Genomic DNA, 18,788 nt, shown 5'->3' with positions numbered 1-18,788 from the left:
AAGGACTTTTAATTTTGTGTTTTTATTGTGTTTTATTGCATAAGACGCCTGTGGTTATTTTAAATCTGTATTTTATTTTTTAACACACACATTTTACCACACACAACGACATGGACTTTTAAAACAAGCAAACACAATGGTTTTAAAAGATTATTTTGTTTTGGTTTTTATCAATGATTGTATTTCCTTTTAAACCATGTGTATTTATTCTATTTATTCATGCTTGTTTTTAAAATGTGTATTAAAAGAAAAATGTATGTGTGAAATAAATGTTTGAAAATGGTGACAATAAAACATTTTCGAAAGAAAAAATCTGTTCTTATCAGTTTAATATCTGATACGTCCCCTACCCGGGGACTGCATATTAAATTGATTTTTGGATCAGGGAGCTGGAGCCGGGGCTTGCTCCATCCACTCCATGCATCGGCCTGGTATTGCAGTGTTTCCAGGAACGGTGCGCTTTCCCTATTTTTGTGTCTAACAGCAGAGCCGGTGACGTCGGGTTCAAAGCCGTGCTTCCCGTTTCTTGAGGTCTCCCCACCCGGCACGCCCATCTGAGGTCTTGGAGTCTTCTGATAATGAGGTGGGGTAAAAACTCTGGGCTAATAAATAGAATACAAGAACGCTCAAACGGCGTGATGTTACACGCTTCTGTGCAGCGGGTGGCGCCATGCACCTAAAAGTTGTTTGCGATCCGCCATTAAGCAAGAGAAGAAGAAGAAGACGCTTGGTCAACGCAGGGCACCCGCCCTTCCTTTGCTTGGGATGGGGGTCACCGTTGATAAGGATGGTAGACAGGGAAGCGGTTCCTCTGACAGGCGGCCTAAAGCTTCATACTTACCTGGCAGGGGAGACACCATGATCAAGAAGGTGGTTCACCCAGGGCGAGGCTCGTCCATTGCACTCCGGCTGTGCTGACCCCTGCGAATTCCCCAAATGTGGGAATCTCGACTGCATAATTTATGGTAGTGGGGGACTGCGTTCGCGCTCTCCCCTGGATTTGTTGGTTTGAAAAGGCAGATGTTTTTGTTGGGTTTTTGTCTCTTTTTTCGTTTGTTTGTTTGTTTTGTTGTGGTTTGGTCTTTATCTCTTTTTTTTCCTGGATGATCAATGGTTTAGAGAGTTGTTCAGAGTGAGGAGGTCTGTCACCTGGTGTGTGTGTGTGTGTGTGTGTGTTGTGCGTGAAAACAAAGTCACTCGCGGTCTTGAAAGATCGCCCCCTGGGGAGCGTTTCAGTTCAAATTTCTCACAGACCTCGCTTTTTGTTTGGACTAAGCGTTGCGTAGCTGTAGCTGTTTGCGTGTTTGTTTGGCTGTCCTTTTTGTATCCTTTTCCTATTTTTTTTGACCTTACAGCGCCACCAAGTGGCCAGTCGCAGCGCCCCTTTACACCTGACCACAGACCGAGCCCCTGCACAGGTGTGCCGATTTGGGTGAACCGATCTCATCCCTTGCGGGAGTTATAGCCATTTTAGCAAACTCGGCCACACGACCTTCCAACGTCCCCTCGCCAGGGGTCCCCTCGCCAGGGTGAATGGAAATTTCCGGGTTTTTTGGATCATTATTGACAGTCAGAATCCAGGGAATCTTTCTGCACTGCTCCGGGTCGGACTGGGCCAAATGCCTAGCGCTGGTTTGCAAAAGTAGGTTTTCGACGAAATCCAAAATAGCCGAAAATTTCGTAAGTGCGACGAGCGAATCCGAGGCCTGCTTCTCGTCCGGCTCGAGCCAAGGATTCCGATGACACGAGGCACGTGGCTCTGCGACAAACCGTTTGGGAGTTACGAGCGATGCCGTACTCTCCATCGCTGCAGCGCCACCGCCCGGCCGATCGGGGCGAGGCTCGGTGACGTTGCGGGCGGGGGTGGGTACTGCCGTCCCCCGACGTTTCAGGGCTCTGCGACCGCCCGCGGCCGAGGTGGCCGCCGCTGTTTCCGGCTTCCTCCCCGCCGCCTCACAACGGCATCGCTTCTCGGCCTTTTGGCTAAGATCTAGTGTCTGGTCAAACGGCAGTGACAGCGATCGCCTCTTGCGGGACCTTACGGGCCTGTGTGTGGCTTGTCGCACAGCGCCCCTATCCTTCAGGAGGTAAAGGACAAGCAGCTTTTTACCTGGCGACGACCCGTTCTCTCGGGGAATCTTCTTGTTTTAAGGTAAGGTCTTTTTACTTATTTATTGTTGTATTTATTGTGTTTTTAGAGCTGTGGGTGCCTCCAACATGTCGGCTGCTCGTGCCGGCGTGAGGAGGCACCACAGCGTGCGTTTTAACTTTAAGAAAAAAGAGGATGGTACTCTCCTGTCTATGTCCAGGTTGGACTTTTCTAGGAAGTACATCCAACAGCTACTAGAATTCAAGGCGGTTGATATTAATTGTTTGATGACTCTGCCCCAGAATCGTGGATTTGATGTAAGTTTTGCATCTGCTTCCTTGCTGAACACTTTCTGGTCTCGGTTTGAAATGTGTAAAGCCAATTTCTCCATGTTCACAGTGGAAAAACTGACTGACAATTCACTGAAAGTGGTGATTGTTAGGATGTTTAATGAAACTGTGAGTGGGGAGGACATAGCAGTGTGGTTGGCAAGATATTGCTCTGTTCGAGGACAACCAGTCAAGGTTTTAGATGAGGATGGCATCTGGAGCTGTGCGTGGAGAGTGCCCATCAAACAATGGGCAGATCCCAACAGCTACCATGGCCTGAGTCACATACCTTCTATGATTGTGTTGGGTGAGAACAGAGGCTACATTCACTATCAAGGGATGCCCAAGCTTTCTCGCAAGTGTGGCAAACTTGGACATCTTGCTGAGGCATGTCAGGAAGTAGTGTGCAGGAAGTGCAGAGAAATTGGGCACACTTTTGAAGAGTGTCAAAATGGCAGAAAGTGCAACCTCTGTGGTGAATTAACCCATCTCTACAGAGATTGCCCAAAAAGTTTTGCCAACAAATTGAAAAGCAACAAAATGGCCGCCCCACCGGAACAGCAAACCAACGAGGAGGCGGGTCCTGAGGTTTTGGCGGGAGATTCAAATCTCCCGCCAACCTCAGGGATTGGACAGGAAGGAGGAAGTGGGGCGGCCACAGGGGCAGAGTCAAACGAACAGAGGGAGGAAGCCACTCCTCAACAAGAGGAAAATGGAGGAAAAATGGAGGAGGAAGAGGACGAAACGGCTTCCTCCCTAAAAACCGTCTCGGAGGTTAGTGGGGAGGATAGTGGGAGTGAGACTCAATGTTCACTCCCAAATGCTCAAGTGCAAAAGAGACCCGCGGGATCTCCTTTGTTTGAAACAGAGGAGAAAAAAGCTAGGGCAGCACATCATCCTGATAGTTCTGACTCAGAAGGTCAGGAGCGCATGTGGCCCCTAGAGTCCCCAAATGAGGTGTCCTTTTTGCACTTCAGGCTAAGAACATCGTCACCAAAGGAGTTACAAGAGGGTCTCTCTGTAACACCTGAAGTGTCGAGCATTTTCCCGCCTGATCCCAGTTCATCTGGGAAAAGGAAAGGGAAAGTGAAACAAGTCATAACATGATTTTAATTGTATTTCTGTAGTCTTTTTTTGTGTTGTTTCTTTTAAATGTCTTATACCTCTGTTTTAACCATACTGCTCATGGCTCTCACCATCTCTACAATAAATGTGAGAAGCGTGAAGAGCAACACACGAGCACAGAGTGTTTTATCCTATTTAAAAGTTTTAAAGTCAGATGTGTTTTTATTACAAGAATGTGCTTTGCCTTTTTTATTGAGCTACAGGAAATGGGAGGAGCTTTGGACCCCCGGTTCATCTATCTGGAGTGGGTCCAATTTTAATAAAAACGACGGTGTTGCCATTTTAATTAACAACCCCAATATTTTGGTGAAGGGCAGCACTGTGGTGAGGGATGGGCGGGCAATTTTAGCAAATCTGACTTTTTTAGGCAAGGATTTTAACATTTTAAATGTGTATGGTTTTACTGAAAAAAATGAAAGGTATAAGCTTTTAGAGGACCTGCAGCCCCACATGCTAGGTAGGGCTCCCCTAGTGGTAGCAGGGGATTTTAATTGTGTTTTATCAAAAAAGGACAGGAAGAGGGTAGGGGAGGATTTTAAAGTTGATAAATCATCAGTTTTATTACAAAGTTTCCTCCGAGATTTTAGGTTAGTGGACTGTTTTAAAGCAATGCATCAGAGAGAGGAGGGCTTCACCTGGTTCAGTAGTGATGGCACCAGAGCCTCTCGCATCGACTATATTTTTACACGAGACTGCCCGCCAACTGATGCTACATTGACCCCCCTCTTCTTTTCCGATCACATAATGCTGTCGTGCACTCTTTCACTCCCCACTGGTGTGACTATAGGTGGAGGGCTGTGGAAGCTGAACTGCTCCCTTTTAGAAGATGAGGATGTAGTCAGAGAGTATAGGGAGCAGTTCAGCCAATGGCAGACCCTCCAAGACTTTTATGATTCACGAGCACAGTGGTGGGAAATGGTGAAGGAACGGACGAGACAGTATTTTAAGAAAATAGGTAGGGAAAAAAAGAAAAGGCGAACGCGGCGCATGATGGGGCTGCAAAAACGACTACAGAGGTATTTTAATCTTTTAAACAATGGTTTTGATTTTAATGAAGATATTAAAAAAGTCAAGGAAGAGATGTCAGTTTTATCCGAAGTAGAAAGTAAAAGTGTTATTTTAAGGAGCAGGGAAAAGGAGATAGAAGAAGGCGAAAAGTGTACCAGGTACTTTTTTAAAAAGATCATTTCACGGGGTGGGGCAATTACTGTTTTAAAAAGTCAAGGGAGGGAGTTTTGCACTAATCAGGACATTTTAAAGGAAACTGAATCTTTTTATCAAAATTTATATAATGAAAAAGAGGTACATGCCAATACAGTAGAAGAGGTCTTAAATTTTTTAGAAAGGAAAGTTGACAGTCAATGCACTATTTTATCCCAAGATTTTACCATTTTAGAAATGCAGATAGCTCTTAAAAGTTTTAAACGAGGAAAGTCCCCTGGAGTGGATGGACTTCCTCTAGAGTTTTATCTGACATTTTGGGATATTTTAGCACAGGACTTACTGACCGTTTTTAAAGAATTTGAGACTCTCGACAGACTTCCCGACAGCTTTAGAATAGGGATAGTTTCACTTTTGCATAAAAAAGGGGACAAGACTGACTTACGGAACTGGCGACCAATTACGCTTTTAAACTTTGATTGCAAACTTTTTAGCAAAATTTTATCAATGCGTATGTCGACCGTTTTAAAGGACGTTATCCACCCGGATCAAGCATGTGCTGTGCCCGGGAGGAAGATCACGGACAGCCTGATACTGATCAGAGACGCCATCTGTTACGCGAGAGACAGAAATATTCGGCTAGTAGTCCTAAATTTAGATTTTGAAAAAGCATTCGACCGAATCTCGCACCAGTTCCTTTTTAAGGTACTGGAAAAAATGGGGTTTCCAGGGAGGTTTATAGCCTGGGTGGGACTGCTATACAACCAACTGGTCAGCAGAATTATAGTTAATGGGCATTTATCCAAAAATGTGAATATCCACAGCGGTGTCCGGCAGGGGTGCCCATTATCTCCTCTCCTGTATGTGGTTTGTATTGAGCCACTGGCACAGATCTTGAGAAGGGACAAATGGATTAAAGGACTGGACCTACCTGGGACAGGTGGACTGACGGCGACCTGTGTTTTATACATGGACGACATAACTCTTTTATCCACGGACGTTTTATCTGTACGAAGAGCAATGGACTTGACTGACTGGTACGGTCGGGCCTCGGGCGCTAAGCTCAACAGGAACAAGTCCGAGGCCCAGCTCTTCGGGCCGTGGGGAGAAGTGGACACAGGTGGACTTGATTTGACTTTTAAAAACAATGATTTTAAAATTTTAGGAGTGAAATTCGACAGAGAGGGTGGAGGACGGGGAAACTGGACGGACATTTTAGGGAAAGTTAGGCAAAGACTAGGGTTTTGGGGACTACGACAGTTGACTTTTGAGGGTAAGGTTTTAATTTTTAAATCTGTGATTTTACCTCTCATTTTACTTGTCTCTTCTGTTTTTAGCCCACCACAAAAATTCCTGGTGAAGTTGGAGAGGGCGGTATTTTACTTCCTGTGGGGGTCCAAGTGGGAGCGCCTAAAGAGAGACGTAATTAAGAAGAAGACAGAAAACGGAGGGAAAGGCCTCCCAGACCCCCACCTGTTTTTAGGCAGTCGTTTTACCGCACTTCATATTCAATATGCAGTGACCCCATCCAGTGGAAACAAGACAGCGGCCATGACCCGATTCTGGATGGGGTCCTATCTAAGAACTTTAAAGATTTTACCTGTTGATTTAAAAACCCCAGTGTCTTTTAATTTGCCTAAGGAGTACTGTTTTATCAAGAAATTTTTAAAGAAGTTTGTTTTAGAGAATCAAGATGTCACCATTTTAACTAACCACAGGCATCTTGCCTCTCTTGTGCAGGACCGGGAACCGGTGAGTCCAGTTCCAGGCCTCACATTACGTGAGGCCAAAGAAGTTTGGAGGAACGCCTCTCACCCCGCTCTCCAGAACAGGCACAAAGACTTGTCGTGGATGGTGGCTCATGAGATCCTCCCGGTCAGGGCGGTTATGCACTCCAGAGGCATGGCCAATAATCCGACATGCCCACGGTCCGGATGCAACTCCCCGGAGACCGTGCGGCATCTGCTCTGGGAGTGCGGCGCTGCGCGGGACCTGTGGGCCAAGACCGGCCCCCTGTATTTCCCGTGCCTACCAGCAGGTGGGGCCCAGATAGGGTACCAGCTCGCCATCCTTGGGGTGGGCCGGGGCTTGAAGGATTTGACAGCACAGGACTTTACCTCGCTCTGGCTCACCCTTAACGTCATCAAGGATGCCATCTGGGCCACCAGAAATCTGCTGGTGGGGAAGCGCGTTACGGTGCCCCTCCATGCATGCGAGCTAAAGGTAACATCAATGCTGCAGGGGTACCGGGCGACGATATTCGGACGAGGGGGCCGGGGTCGCACGGAAGGGGTCCCGGCCGCCACCGACCCTGGCCGCCCGTAGATGCACCCTCACCACTCTGGCTACGGGAACAGCGGGCCAGCGGGCCGGAGGAGAGGGGATCTCCGCTGAGCCCAGGAAATAACACCTCACTGGCCTGTTCTGAGGAGTGGGGTGATGACTTACTTGATAAGGACTCACCCCCGGTTTTACACAAGAGATGACTTTTAAGGACTTTTAATTTTGTGTTTTTATTGTGTTTTATTGCATAAGATGCTTGTGGTTATTTTAAATCTGTATTTTATTTTTTAACACACACACATTTTACCACACACAACGACATGGACTTTTAAAACAAGCAAACACAATGGTTTTAAAAGATTATTTTGTTTTGGTTTTTATCAATGATTGTATTTCCTTTTAAACCATGTGTATTTATTCTATTTATTCATGCTTGTTTTTAAAATGTGTATTAAAAAAAAAATGTATGTGTGAAATAATTGTTTGAAAATGGTGACAATAAAACATTTTCGAAAGAAAATCTGTTCTTATCAGTTTAATATCTGATACGTCCCCTACCCGGGGACTGCATATTAAATTGATTTTTTGACCAGGGAGTTGGAGCCGGGGCTTGCTCCGTCCACTCCATGCATCGGCCTGGTATTGCAGTGTTTCCAGGAACGGTGCGCTTTCCCTATTTTTGTGTCTAATAGCAGAGCCGGTGACGTCGGGTTCAAAGCCGTGCTTCCCGTTTCTTGAGGTCTCCCCACCCGGCACGCCCATCTGAGGTCTTGGAGTCTTCTGATAATGAGGTGGGGTAAAAACTCTGGGCTAATAAATAGAATACAAGAACGCTCAAACGGCGTGATGTTACACGCTTCTGTGCAGCGGGTGGTGCCATGCACCTAAAAGTTGTTTGCGATCCGCCATTAAGCAAGAGAAGAAGAAGAAGACGCTTGGTCAACGCAGGGCACCCGCCCTTTCTTTGCTTGGGATGGGGGTCACCGTTGATAAGGATGGTAGACAGGGAAGCGGTTCCTCTGACAGGCGGCCTAAAGCTTCATACTTACCTGGCAGGGGAGACACCATGATCAAGAAGGTGGTTCACCCAGGGCGAGGCTCGTCCATTGCACTCCGGCCGTGCTGACCCCTGCGAATTCCCCAAATGTGGGAATCTCGACTGCATAATTTATGGTAGTGGGGGACTGCGTTCGCGCTCTCCCCTGGATTTGTTGGTTTGAAAAGGCAGATGTTTTTGTTGGGTTTTTGTCTCTTTTTTCGTTTGTTTGTTTGTTTTGTTGTGGTTTGGTCTTTATCTCTTTTTTTTCCTGGATGATCAATGGTTTAGAGAGTTGTTCAGAGTGAGGAGGTCTGTCACCTGGTGTGTGTGTGTGTGTGTGTGTTGTGCGTGAAAACAAAGTCACTCGCGGTCTTGAAAGATCGCCCCCTGGGGGGCGTTTCAGTTCAAATTTCTCACAGACCTCGCTTTTTGTTTGGACTAAGCGTTGCGTAGCTGTAGCTGTTTGCGTGTTTGTTTGGCTGTCCTTTTTGTATCCTTTTCCTATTTTTTTGGACCTTACAGCGCCACCAAGTGGCCAGTCGCAGCGCCCCTTTACACCTGACCACAGACCGAGCCCCTGCACAGGTGTGCCGATTTGGGTGAACCGATCTCATCCCTTGCGGGAGTTATAGCCATTTTAGCAAACTCGGCCACACGACCTTCCAACGTTTTGGGGTCCCCTCGCCAGGGTGAATGGAAATTTCCGGGTTTTTTGGATCATTATTGACAGTCAGACTCTGGTCAAGATCTAGTGTCTGGTCAAACGGCAGTGACAGCGATCGCCTCTTGCGGGACCTTTCGGGCCTGTGTGTGGCTTGTCACACAGCGCCCCTATCCTTCAGGAGGTAAAGGACAAGCAGCTTTTTACCTGGCGACGACCCGTTCTCTCGGGGAATCTTCTTGTTTTAAGGTAAGGTCTTTTTACTTATTTATTGTTGTATTTATTGTGTTTTTAGAGCTGTGGGTGCCTCCATCATGTCGGCTGCTCGTGCCGGCGTGCGGAGGCACCACAGCGTGCGTTTTTTATTCGGGGAAGCTCCTGGGGATGTCAAGATTAGACTTCTCCAGGAAGCTGATCCAAAAAACTTTAAATTTTAAACCAAATGATTTGAATTGTATTGTGACTCTGCCCCTGAACAAAGGATTCGATGTTAGCTTTAGAGCTGCTTCCCATCTTAGTGATTTTTGGCAAAGGTTTGAGATGTTCAAAGCCCAGTTCTCCATGTTTACTGTGGAAAAACTGACTGACAACACAATTAAAACTGTGATTGTCAGGATGTTCAATGAAACAGTGACTGGAGAAGATATTTGTGTATGGTTGGGGAGATTTTGCACTGTTCGAGGCCAGCCAGTCAAAGTGCTAGATGAGGACGGCGTTTGGACATGCTCCTGGCGAATTCCCATCAAACAATGGGAAGACGCCGGGGGCTACCAAGGCCTGAGACATCTGCCTTCAATGATTGTGTTGGGAGAAAACAGAGGCTACATTCACTACCAGGAAATGCCCAAACTTTGTAGAAAGTGTGGCAAGTTTGGACATCTAGCCGAAGCGTGCCAGGAAACTGTATGTGGGAAATGTAAAGAAATTGGTCATAGTTTTGAAGAATGCACCAATGGCAGGCGGTGTAATCTTTGTGGAGACTCAAACCATCTCTACAGAGATTGCCCAAAAAGCTTCGCCAACAAGCTTAAAGCTAACAAAATGGCCGCCCCACAACCACAGCAAACAAAGGAACAAAGGGAGGAGGAGGCGGTCCTTGAGGTTTCGGCGGGAAATTCAAAATCCCAGCCAACCTCAAGGATTGGGCAGGAGGCAGGAAGTGGGGCGGCTACAGGGGCGGAGTCACATTTTGAAACGGAACAGGGGGTGGAACCCACCCCACTGCAAGACAAGGAAAATGAAAAAGATGAAACGTGTTCCTCCCTCAACACCGTTTCGGAGGTGAGCATGCCATCTAGTGGGAGTGAAACGGACTGCTCACTTCCTAATGCTCAAGTGCATAAAAGACCTGCGGGATCTCCTCTACTCGAAACAGGGGAGAAAAAGATTAGGGTAGCACATCGGCCAGATAGTTCTAGCTCAGAAGATCTGGACCGTATGTGGCCCCTAGAATCCCCAAATGAGGTCTCATTCCTGCATTTTAAGCTAAGAACATCATCGCCAAAGGAGCTGCAAGAGCGTTCCTCTGTAGCTCCAGAGGTGTCAAGCACTTGCCCCCCCGACCTCAGTTTTACTGAGGAAAAGGTAAGGCAAGTGCAACAAGAAATAACTTGATTTTAATTGTGCCTTTGTAGTCTTTTAATGTTTGTTTTCCTTTTATCTCATATCTTTTTAACCACACTGCTCATGGCCCTCACCATCTCTACCATCAATGTAAGAAGTGTGAGGTCCACTCTCAGAGCACAGAGCATTTTGTCCTTTTTAAAAACTTTTAAGTCAGATTTGTTTTTATTGCAAGAGTGTTCTCTGCCCTTTTTAACCAGGTACAAGAAGTTGGAGGAGCTCTGGCCATCTGGACCCTCCATATGGAGTGGTTCAAATTTTAATAAAAATGATGGAGTTGCGGTTTTAATTAATAATCCTAACATCTTGGTGAAGGGCAGCACAGTGGTGAGGGAAGGGCGGGCACTTTTAGCAAATCTGACCTTTTTAGACAGGGATTTTAATGTTCTTAATGTATATGGTTTTACGGAAAAAAATAAAAGATACGAGCTTTTAGAAGATTTGCAACCCCACATGTTAGGTAGAACTCCCCTAATAGTGGCAGGGGATTTTAACTGTGTTTTAACTAAGAAAGACAGGAAGAGGGTAGGAGAAGATTTTAAAGTAGACAAAACGGCGGTTTTATTGCAGGCTTTAGTTAGAGATTTTAACCTAGTCGACTGTTTTAAAAATTTGCATCAAAGAGAGGAGGGCTTCACACCTGGTTCAGTGGTGACTGCACCAGAGCCTCTCGAATCGACTATGTTTTTACAAGGGACTGCCCGCCGACCGATGCTACATTAACCCCCCTCTTTTTCTCAGATCACATGATGCTGTCTTGCACCCTTTCACTGCCCACTGGTGTGACGGTAGGGGGAGGGCTGTGGAAGCTGAACTGTTCCCTATTGGAAGAAGAGGATGTAGTTAAGGAATATAGGGAACAGTTCAGCCAATGGCAGACCCTCCAAGACATGTATGACACACGTGCACAGTGGTGGGAGATGGTTAAGGACCGGACGAGACAGTTTTTTAAGAAGGTAGGTAAACAAAAGAAGCATAAAGAAAAGAGACGCATGATGGGGTTGCAAAAAAGACTACAAAGGTATTTTAATCTTTTAAATAATGGTTTTGATTTTAAAAATGAAGTGAAAGAGGTCAAAAATGAAATGTCAGTTTTAGCTAATATACAAAGTAAAGGGGTCATTTTAAGAAGTAAAGAAAGAGGAATAGAAGAAGGTGAAAAGTACACTAGATATTTTTTAAAAAGATTTTAAGTAGGGGTGGGAAGATAACCAGGAGGTAAAAACAACAAAAGAAATTTTAGAGGGTGTGGAACATTTTTATGAGGGGCTTTATAGTTTTAAAGAAGTGCACAATGACACCGTAATGGAAGTTTTAAATTTTTTAGACAAGAGGGTGGACAGTAAAAACGTGCTTTTATCCCAGGAGTTGACCATTTTAGAAATCCAAAAAGCTCTTAAAGGTTTTAAGAGGGGGAAGTCCCCGGGAGCGGATGGACTTCCCCTAGAGTTTTATATAACTTTTTGGGACATTTTAGCACATGACTTACTGACAATTTTTAAAGAGTTTGAGACCCTTGACAGACTTCCAGACAGTTTCAGAATAGGGATAGTTTCTTTACTCCACAAAAAAGGCGACCGGACTGACTTAAAGAACTGGAGACCCATAACACTTTTAAATTTTGATTGTAAGATTTTTAGCAAAGTTTTAGCGACACGTATGTCGACTGTTTTAGAGGACGTGATCCACCCGGATCAAGCTTGTGCTGTGCCAGGGAGAAAGATAACAGACAGCCTAGTGCTGATTAGAGATGCCATCTGTTACGCGAGAGACAGAAACATTCGACTAGTAGTCCTAAATTTAGATTTTGGAAAAGCATTTGATCGAGTCTCGCACCAGTATCTGCTTCAGGTACTGCAAAAAATGGGTTTTCCAGAGAGGTTTATAGCCTGGGTGGGACTGCTGTACAAAGACCTAGTCAGCAAAATCCTTGTAAATGGGCATTTGTCTAAAGCTGTAAACATCCACAGCGGTGTCCGTCAGGGTTGTCCTTTATCTCCTCTTTTGTATGTGGCTTGTATCGAACCACTGGCACAGATCTTGAGAAGGGATAAATGGATCAGAGGATTAGACGTTCCTGGGACAGGTGGACTGACGGCGACCTGTGTTTTATACATGGACGACGTAACTCTTTTAGCCACGGACGTTTTATCTACAGATCTGGCCATTTAAAATGCGCGCGGGAAGTAAAGTGGTCTCGCGTGACGCCGGTGTATTCCAAGGGAACACGGAAAATACAATGACATAGGAAAGACATGATCAGTAGGGGGCAGTCATGTAACGCACTGAACTGAAGCGGCAGCAAACATCGCTCTAAGCCCGAATAACTCGTTTGTACGGTGACCTGGAGGGGACATCTTCTTCGGACATTATTCGTTTATATTCGTTAATTTTCCTATCATTTCGATCTCATATATATATATCCATTTATATATATATCCATTCCATTTGTAAATCGTTTATGGTCACACACGGGCATTAATACAATCATAAAGGCAAAACTTTATTGGCATAATTGTCGTTTACAATATTTGCTAAATATATGGCAAATAGGATATACAGAACGTTATTTAGGTTAAGCGATTCACAATAAACAAAAAAGTAGATAGCTCTAAATCACTTTATTATTAATAGGCTATTATTATTTTAATATCTATTAGGGCTATTTATTTTTAACACCTGACAATTATGCCAATAAAATTTTTGATTGTATTTCTCCCCGTGTGTGACGATAAATTAGCATGTTTTCATTTACAAATGAAACTACGTGAATGATGCATTCCTCAGTAAAACAGTTTAGTAATTATATAGTCTAGTCTATTAATTAGACGAAACAAAATAAAATATGTTCAATTCAACCTTTAAACTACATTCCAGTAAAATTCAGTCATATAGCATATGTCAAGCATTTACAGTATCATTTACATGAACGTTAAGTAAAGAGAGCAAAATTAAGGGTGGGGGAAACGAATATAAACGAAACTAAAAATATATACAATAATAACTGGCTAATAGTAATAATATTACTAATAGTAATAATAATGATAATGATAATAATATTAATACCAACACGGAAAAAAATACTATCAGTTAATATAAGGAATGTAGGCCTATTTCACTGTGTGACGATAAATTATTTCCAAATGAAACTACGTGAATAATTCACTCTTCAATGATTTGTATATTAATTGCAATTTGCAATTGTGTTAAGTGCACTTTTGGGAAAGGCACGTGAAACAATAACGAACGTTCACAAAATGACTCGTAGAAAACGCTTTTAAGCACTAAAATTAATCGAAACGCAGCCCAGAATGTTATGTAAAGAGATCAAAATGAAGTTGAAAATAATGAATATAAACGAATAATACGGAAAAAAAAGAGGATCAGTTAATGGACAAGACTGTGTGTGATGCATGAAATGTTTCTTGTAGGGCTTTTTAATTTGAAGTACATGTAATATTTATTCATGATACACTTGTGAATGCTGTCTAAATCGCGCACAGACAGCATTGGCATATACAGCAACGCCTATATAATTATGTAATATTGTATTAATTTCTATAACAATTAATATAATAATTTCTTAACTCAAAATGAAATATTAATAAACCTATCTCTGATAATCCCGGGTTACTATGCTCACTCAGGTTTATTTATGCATTAAACTCGTGTTTATGCATTTTTATCAGTATTATCAGTATTATTTTATGTTTTTGATAACAGCAGATTCTGAACAACAACGTTAAAAAAGCTTATTTATTCAAGTGATCATTAATGTACATTTTATTTTCATTTTACAGTTTTGCCAATGCTTAGACATTTTTAAACAACTTTATACATCGTTACATTCCAGTATGTCCACCCTGATGTTTCACCACAGCCGGAAGAACTTTAAACAGTCTGTTTATGTACTTGTTGCATGCCACTGCTGTAAGTTCCTCAAACCAGAATTTATTTATGGCATCAATTAAGTCAGACTTTGTAGTTGGTTTTGCTACTTTTCGAATATAATCTTTCAGAGCATGCCACACCATTTCAATGGGATTCATGTCGGGGGATTCGGCGGGAGTCTTCACCCAGTTTATACCCTGTTCAGCAATGAGTCTGCCTGCAGCAGTGTGCTTCGGGTCATTGTCCTGGAAAAAACGGTGATGTGCTCCGAAGTTTTCCCTAATGTATGGGGCAGCAGTTTCTGTTACAATAGCATTTTCAAAGAAAGACCGGTCCATTATGCCTTCGAAGATTGCAATCGGTCCCGGACCCAGTCTGGATATTGCTCCCCAAACATGAACTTTTAGCGGGTGCTTTGGCTTTGGTTTAGACACGTGTCTCCCACTCCTACGAAATGACATGGTGGCAAAGCGGTCCAAAGCCACTGTTGTTTCATCAGTGAAAATGACATCGTGAAATGACTCCTTCTCAGCAATCCATTTTTGGGCTTGTTGGAGACGTAACTCTTTATTTTTGTCTCTGATCATGGGACAATGTTGAGTTTTCCCATACTTCCACCCAAGCTTTTGCCTTATCCTCCGAATGGATCGCTCGCTTATTTCCACTCCGCTGTCACGCCATAGCTGTTTTTTCACGGAACATGACACCAGTTCATCATTCTGATGAGTGATATTCTCTATGGATAGGACAATGTCTCTAAAATCAAGGGCAAAACAGAAAATAGTTAAACATTTGACAGTTTATGCATAACCACCACTTAGCATTAACCGGTATTTAGGCCAGTGTTTGTGTTCGCGTCATGCAGTGGGTAACTTACTCCGTTATTTTGCGAGGATTACGTTTGTGTGATGATCTTTCTTTGTAGTGTCTCCGGATAGTGCTCAATGTAGCGTGTACACCAATGGATTTCAGATGTCGGGATATTTCTTGAGTAGAACTTCCAGCAGACCTCATCACCCTGATGTCTTGGGAATGCAGCTTGCTGATTTTGGTCATTGTGAGATGACTTTACAGATGGATGGACTGTATATATTCGTACAGTGTGTCAGGGGTGTGGACACTAATGTTTTGTGATAAGAGGGTGTATCATAGGTGGAGCGTGTGAGGAAAGCTTTCCCCTTTTCCCTGGCATGCATTTGAATGCTGAATCCGCAATTAAACCGAATGCTACACAGTTGGACCCCCCCAAAAACAGTCTCAATAATATGTTGATTACAAGGCAAAACAGGCAGCATTCACCCCCCATCCCCATTCGGCTATTCATAAACATTTCGCTCTTTATACTGCCGCTGATCGCCTCATTAACTGCTACTTTTAAAATAACTGAAAAAAACAAATAGTTCCCACTTCCCTTTGTGTCGAAATTGACACGGCTCATGGCTAGTGTTTGCATATTTCTTTCTATTGTGCAACCAGATTAGTGTTATATACTGTGCTGATAGTTCTGATCATTTTTTTTTTTTTATCGGACAATGCAACCTGAACTTTAAATTCAAAGTAGCCTAAAATAGCTGGATCTGCCAGTCTCAACTCCCGTTTACTCCACCGCCATCTAACAGCATTTTCACACCAGTGATACTAAATATTCTTGCAAACTGTCTAAACTTCAATATACAGTACATGAAGACACTAGAGGTTTTGCGATGTACACTGCATGAAAAAGGGGGTTTTCGTCAGTTAACGACACTGTGAATTGTCGCAGAAGTTTCAGGTTAATGGCTGTTCACAGGAATGCGCAGTTAGCACAGATAATTGTAGGGAACTGCCAAAAATTGATGTGGAAGGCTTAGCACCTGACACCCCCCATGATTCATGTCACCTTGGCCTCGGTGTAGCTTTTATATGTAAATGATTACTGGAGCTATACAAATGCAAACCAGGGGAAGGGGGGTGGCTTGAGACTCACTGATCTAGAGCTGGCTAACTGTAGCCTTCTTTGACTCAACTACACATAACACCGCGACATGCAATAAAATTATATTTTTCATGTGAAACAGTTTTTTAAACAGATATCATTTAATATTTTTAAAGTGTATATTAACATTTGTGTGTACACATTTTGTTCTATATTTTGTTCTTGAACTATATTTTCTCTATTTTCATCCATCTATCTATCTATCTATCTATCTATCTATCTATCTATCTATCTATCTATATACACGCACGCACGCACACAGATGAAAATATATAGAAAATATAGTTGTTGGTATATCGATATTTTCAAGACAAATATAACAACAACTACATTTTCTTTTCATTAATGAAAGCCAAGTCAGGCCAAGCAAATTACAGAACAAAATATATTTTTATTGTATACAATTTACAAATAGTAAAGCAAATGATCACTTAAAAAATATTAGAACATTTTAGACCTCAACCACTGTACATAGTGGCATGACTATAGTCACTTTTTCTGTTGTTGTACTTAATTGCACCGTGGATGTATTTGACACACATCGTCCAGCAATGCGCTCAACAGGGAGAAATGATGCATTGTATTGTTATCGCCATTGTAAGCAGCGAATAAAATCTAAACAGTGACGTAAAAATGAAAGCAGCAAGCAAATTACAAGAAAGCAGAACGTCTTCATCTATATGTTTTGGATTCCGCGCTTTGATTCATGACCTAGTCTGTGATTGGACAAATCGTCGACGTCACGTTCATGAACTCGTCCGTGATTGGACAAATCGACCACGTCACGTTCATGCCGCCCATGCCGTTTTACGGTCTTTTAAATCGGCTGCAAGTGAGCAACTGATAAAATAGACCTATTAACAAATTGTCACTGTGTGCATTTGTATTAACTGTGCGAGAAAGAAATGGAGGCCACAGCATTTTATTCAAAAAGGAGCGCTCCCACTTGTAGTAGCAAGCGAAAGGTATGTAGTCTATAATGTATTTTGGCCTAACGCTGCCTTAAATTTTTTGGTACATTCAGATGTTTGTTGTGTGCTAACCATCATACATATTGTCTCAATAGCATTCTGGCAAGGAGAACAAGCAGAGTCCACAGACCAAAAATAAAACAGGGACTACCCGGCTTGTAAAAAAGAAATCGGTGGGTATTTGATAAGTTATTTTTATGTAAGCAGCCCCATGTGCAGCAGCTTCATATGCCTATCTGCGGTGTGAACATCATATTCAAAACTAATTTTAATGCTACCATCTACAGGCTGTTCTAATTGAACGTAGATGTCCTGCTGCAGTCACTGTTTCCAAGGAACAGATGTCTGAATTCACAAGAAGGCTTCTGAATTTAGAGGCACGGATTGGTTTGTTGGAGGCGCGTTTCAGTGAGAAAACTCATCCTTCGACAGCGGATCAATCCACATCCACAGACATTTCTGCCAATGTTCCTTCAACGTCGGCGGATACTCCAATGGACTGCCAACAGCCTTTTGAGATGTGGTCATCTCCTCAGTCTGCTCGCGAAGACCATTCGCTGTCAGCGCACCTGGTTGATGCTGATTTCGGTGTTCCTGCTGCAGCCTCTACACCACTGACTGTCCGGACGCTCAACCTACAAACCAGCCCAGATCATTCGTTAGCGGGCTCAACATCAGAAGGATTAACCAACAACCCAGTGGTGACGAATCCGATGCTCCATAATGAAAATTCGCCGAATCAAGATTATTCACGGGTTTCTCCTTCCATCATGACATCATTCCATTTGAGATTGCCTGAAACACCAACAAACACCTCCCATTCTCATCACCATCATCGTATTCGCCGGTCTCTCATGCAGGGAGTAATCCTTCCAGATGTACTTTTAAATCATGTTTCAGTAGAGACCGAGAATAAACTGTATCTGGAATCAACAGGACCAGACGGGAAACCAAGGGCAGATCGTTTCGCTGTTCTTTTGTTTAAAAGGTTAATTCCCCTCAACCTTTATCAGAACTGGGCAGGTTCTGTTAACTTTGACGGCTCCAGGGGGAAAAATGCACTACCCAACAACCTTCGTCAAGCACTTTCAGATGCTGTTGGTCGGAGATTCAACCCCGCAGTTCGTGACTGGAAGCTGATAAGAGACAGACTTAACGAACTTCTCCGAAATAGAAGAACAACTTTTCCACTTTTTTAAAAATTAAAAAGTAAAAAAATATATATGTTTAAAAACTTGCAGAACTCACTGGAGCACTTGTGATACTGAACAATTGTATCCATTGTCAGTCACATAATAAAAGCCTTATTGTTTTGAAAAATGATCCTTCTGTTTATTTGTTGACATTATTTTTAATATTAGGATTATAATACTAGGGTATAGTACTTACATTGACATTAGGCCAAATCTAAATGGTTCCCTTTCCTTTTATGTATTAAAAAAAAAAAAAAAACTTCATGGGCAGCGCGACATCATAATGTACAGTGTTACCGGTCTCAAACAGGGAAGGATGAGAAAACGTAACTGTAAAATAGAATGAGACAAACACAGATTAGAATCTGCAGCGTTCTGGCACTTTCTTTAATGGTCTTGCTCTTTTGCCAGAACGCAATTTCCTCCTCATTCTAGCGTAATACGCCAC

The 18,788-nt window shown here is 43.1% G+C and overlaps 1 long non-coding RNA gene, 2 other non-coding genes and 2 pseudogenes across 3 annotated transcripts; all 5 read left to right on the top strand.

The window, feature by feature from the left end:
* The first annotated feature begins 293 nt into the window (after positions 1-293).
* LOC141347232 (U2 spliceosomal RNA) lies at positions 294-465 on the top strand (annotated as a pseudogene).
* Positions 466-833: 368 nt separating this feature from the next.
* LOC141347009 (U1 spliceosomal RNA) lies at positions 834-997 on the top strand. The gene has a single exon (XR_012357289.1). It is a non-coding gene; the product is annotated as a U1 spliceosomal RNA (small nuclear RNA).
* Positions 998-7,488: 6,491 nt separating this feature from the next.
* Positions 7,489-7,660, top strand: LOC141347217 (U2 spliceosomal RNA; annotated as a pseudogene).
* Positions 7,661-8,028: 368 nt separating this feature from the next.
* Positions 8,029-8,192, top strand: LOC141346892 (U1 spliceosomal RNA). The gene has a single exon (XR_012357267.1). It is a non-coding gene; the product is annotated as a U1 spliceosomal RNA (small nuclear RNA).
* Positions 8,193-16,399: 8,207 nt separating this feature from the next.
* LOC141339294 (uncharacterized) lies at positions 16,400-18,470 on the top strand. Its single transcript, XR_012355928.1, has 2 exons — positions 16,400-17,320; positions 17,435-18,470. It is a non-coding gene; the product is annotated as an uncharacterized lncRNA (long non-coding RNA).
* The last annotated feature ends 318 nt before the right edge of the window (positions 18,471-18,788 follow it).

Source organism: Garra rufa, chromosome 1 (genome assembly GCF_049309525.1).
Source record: "Garra rufa chromosome 1, GarRuf1.0, whole genome shotgun sequence".
Classification (NCBI taxonomy): domain Eukaryota; kingdom Metazoa; phylum Chordata; class Actinopteri; order Cypriniformes; family Cyprinidae; genus Garra; species Garra rufa.
This window is presented reverse-complemented; position numbering and strand designations above follow the sequence as displayed.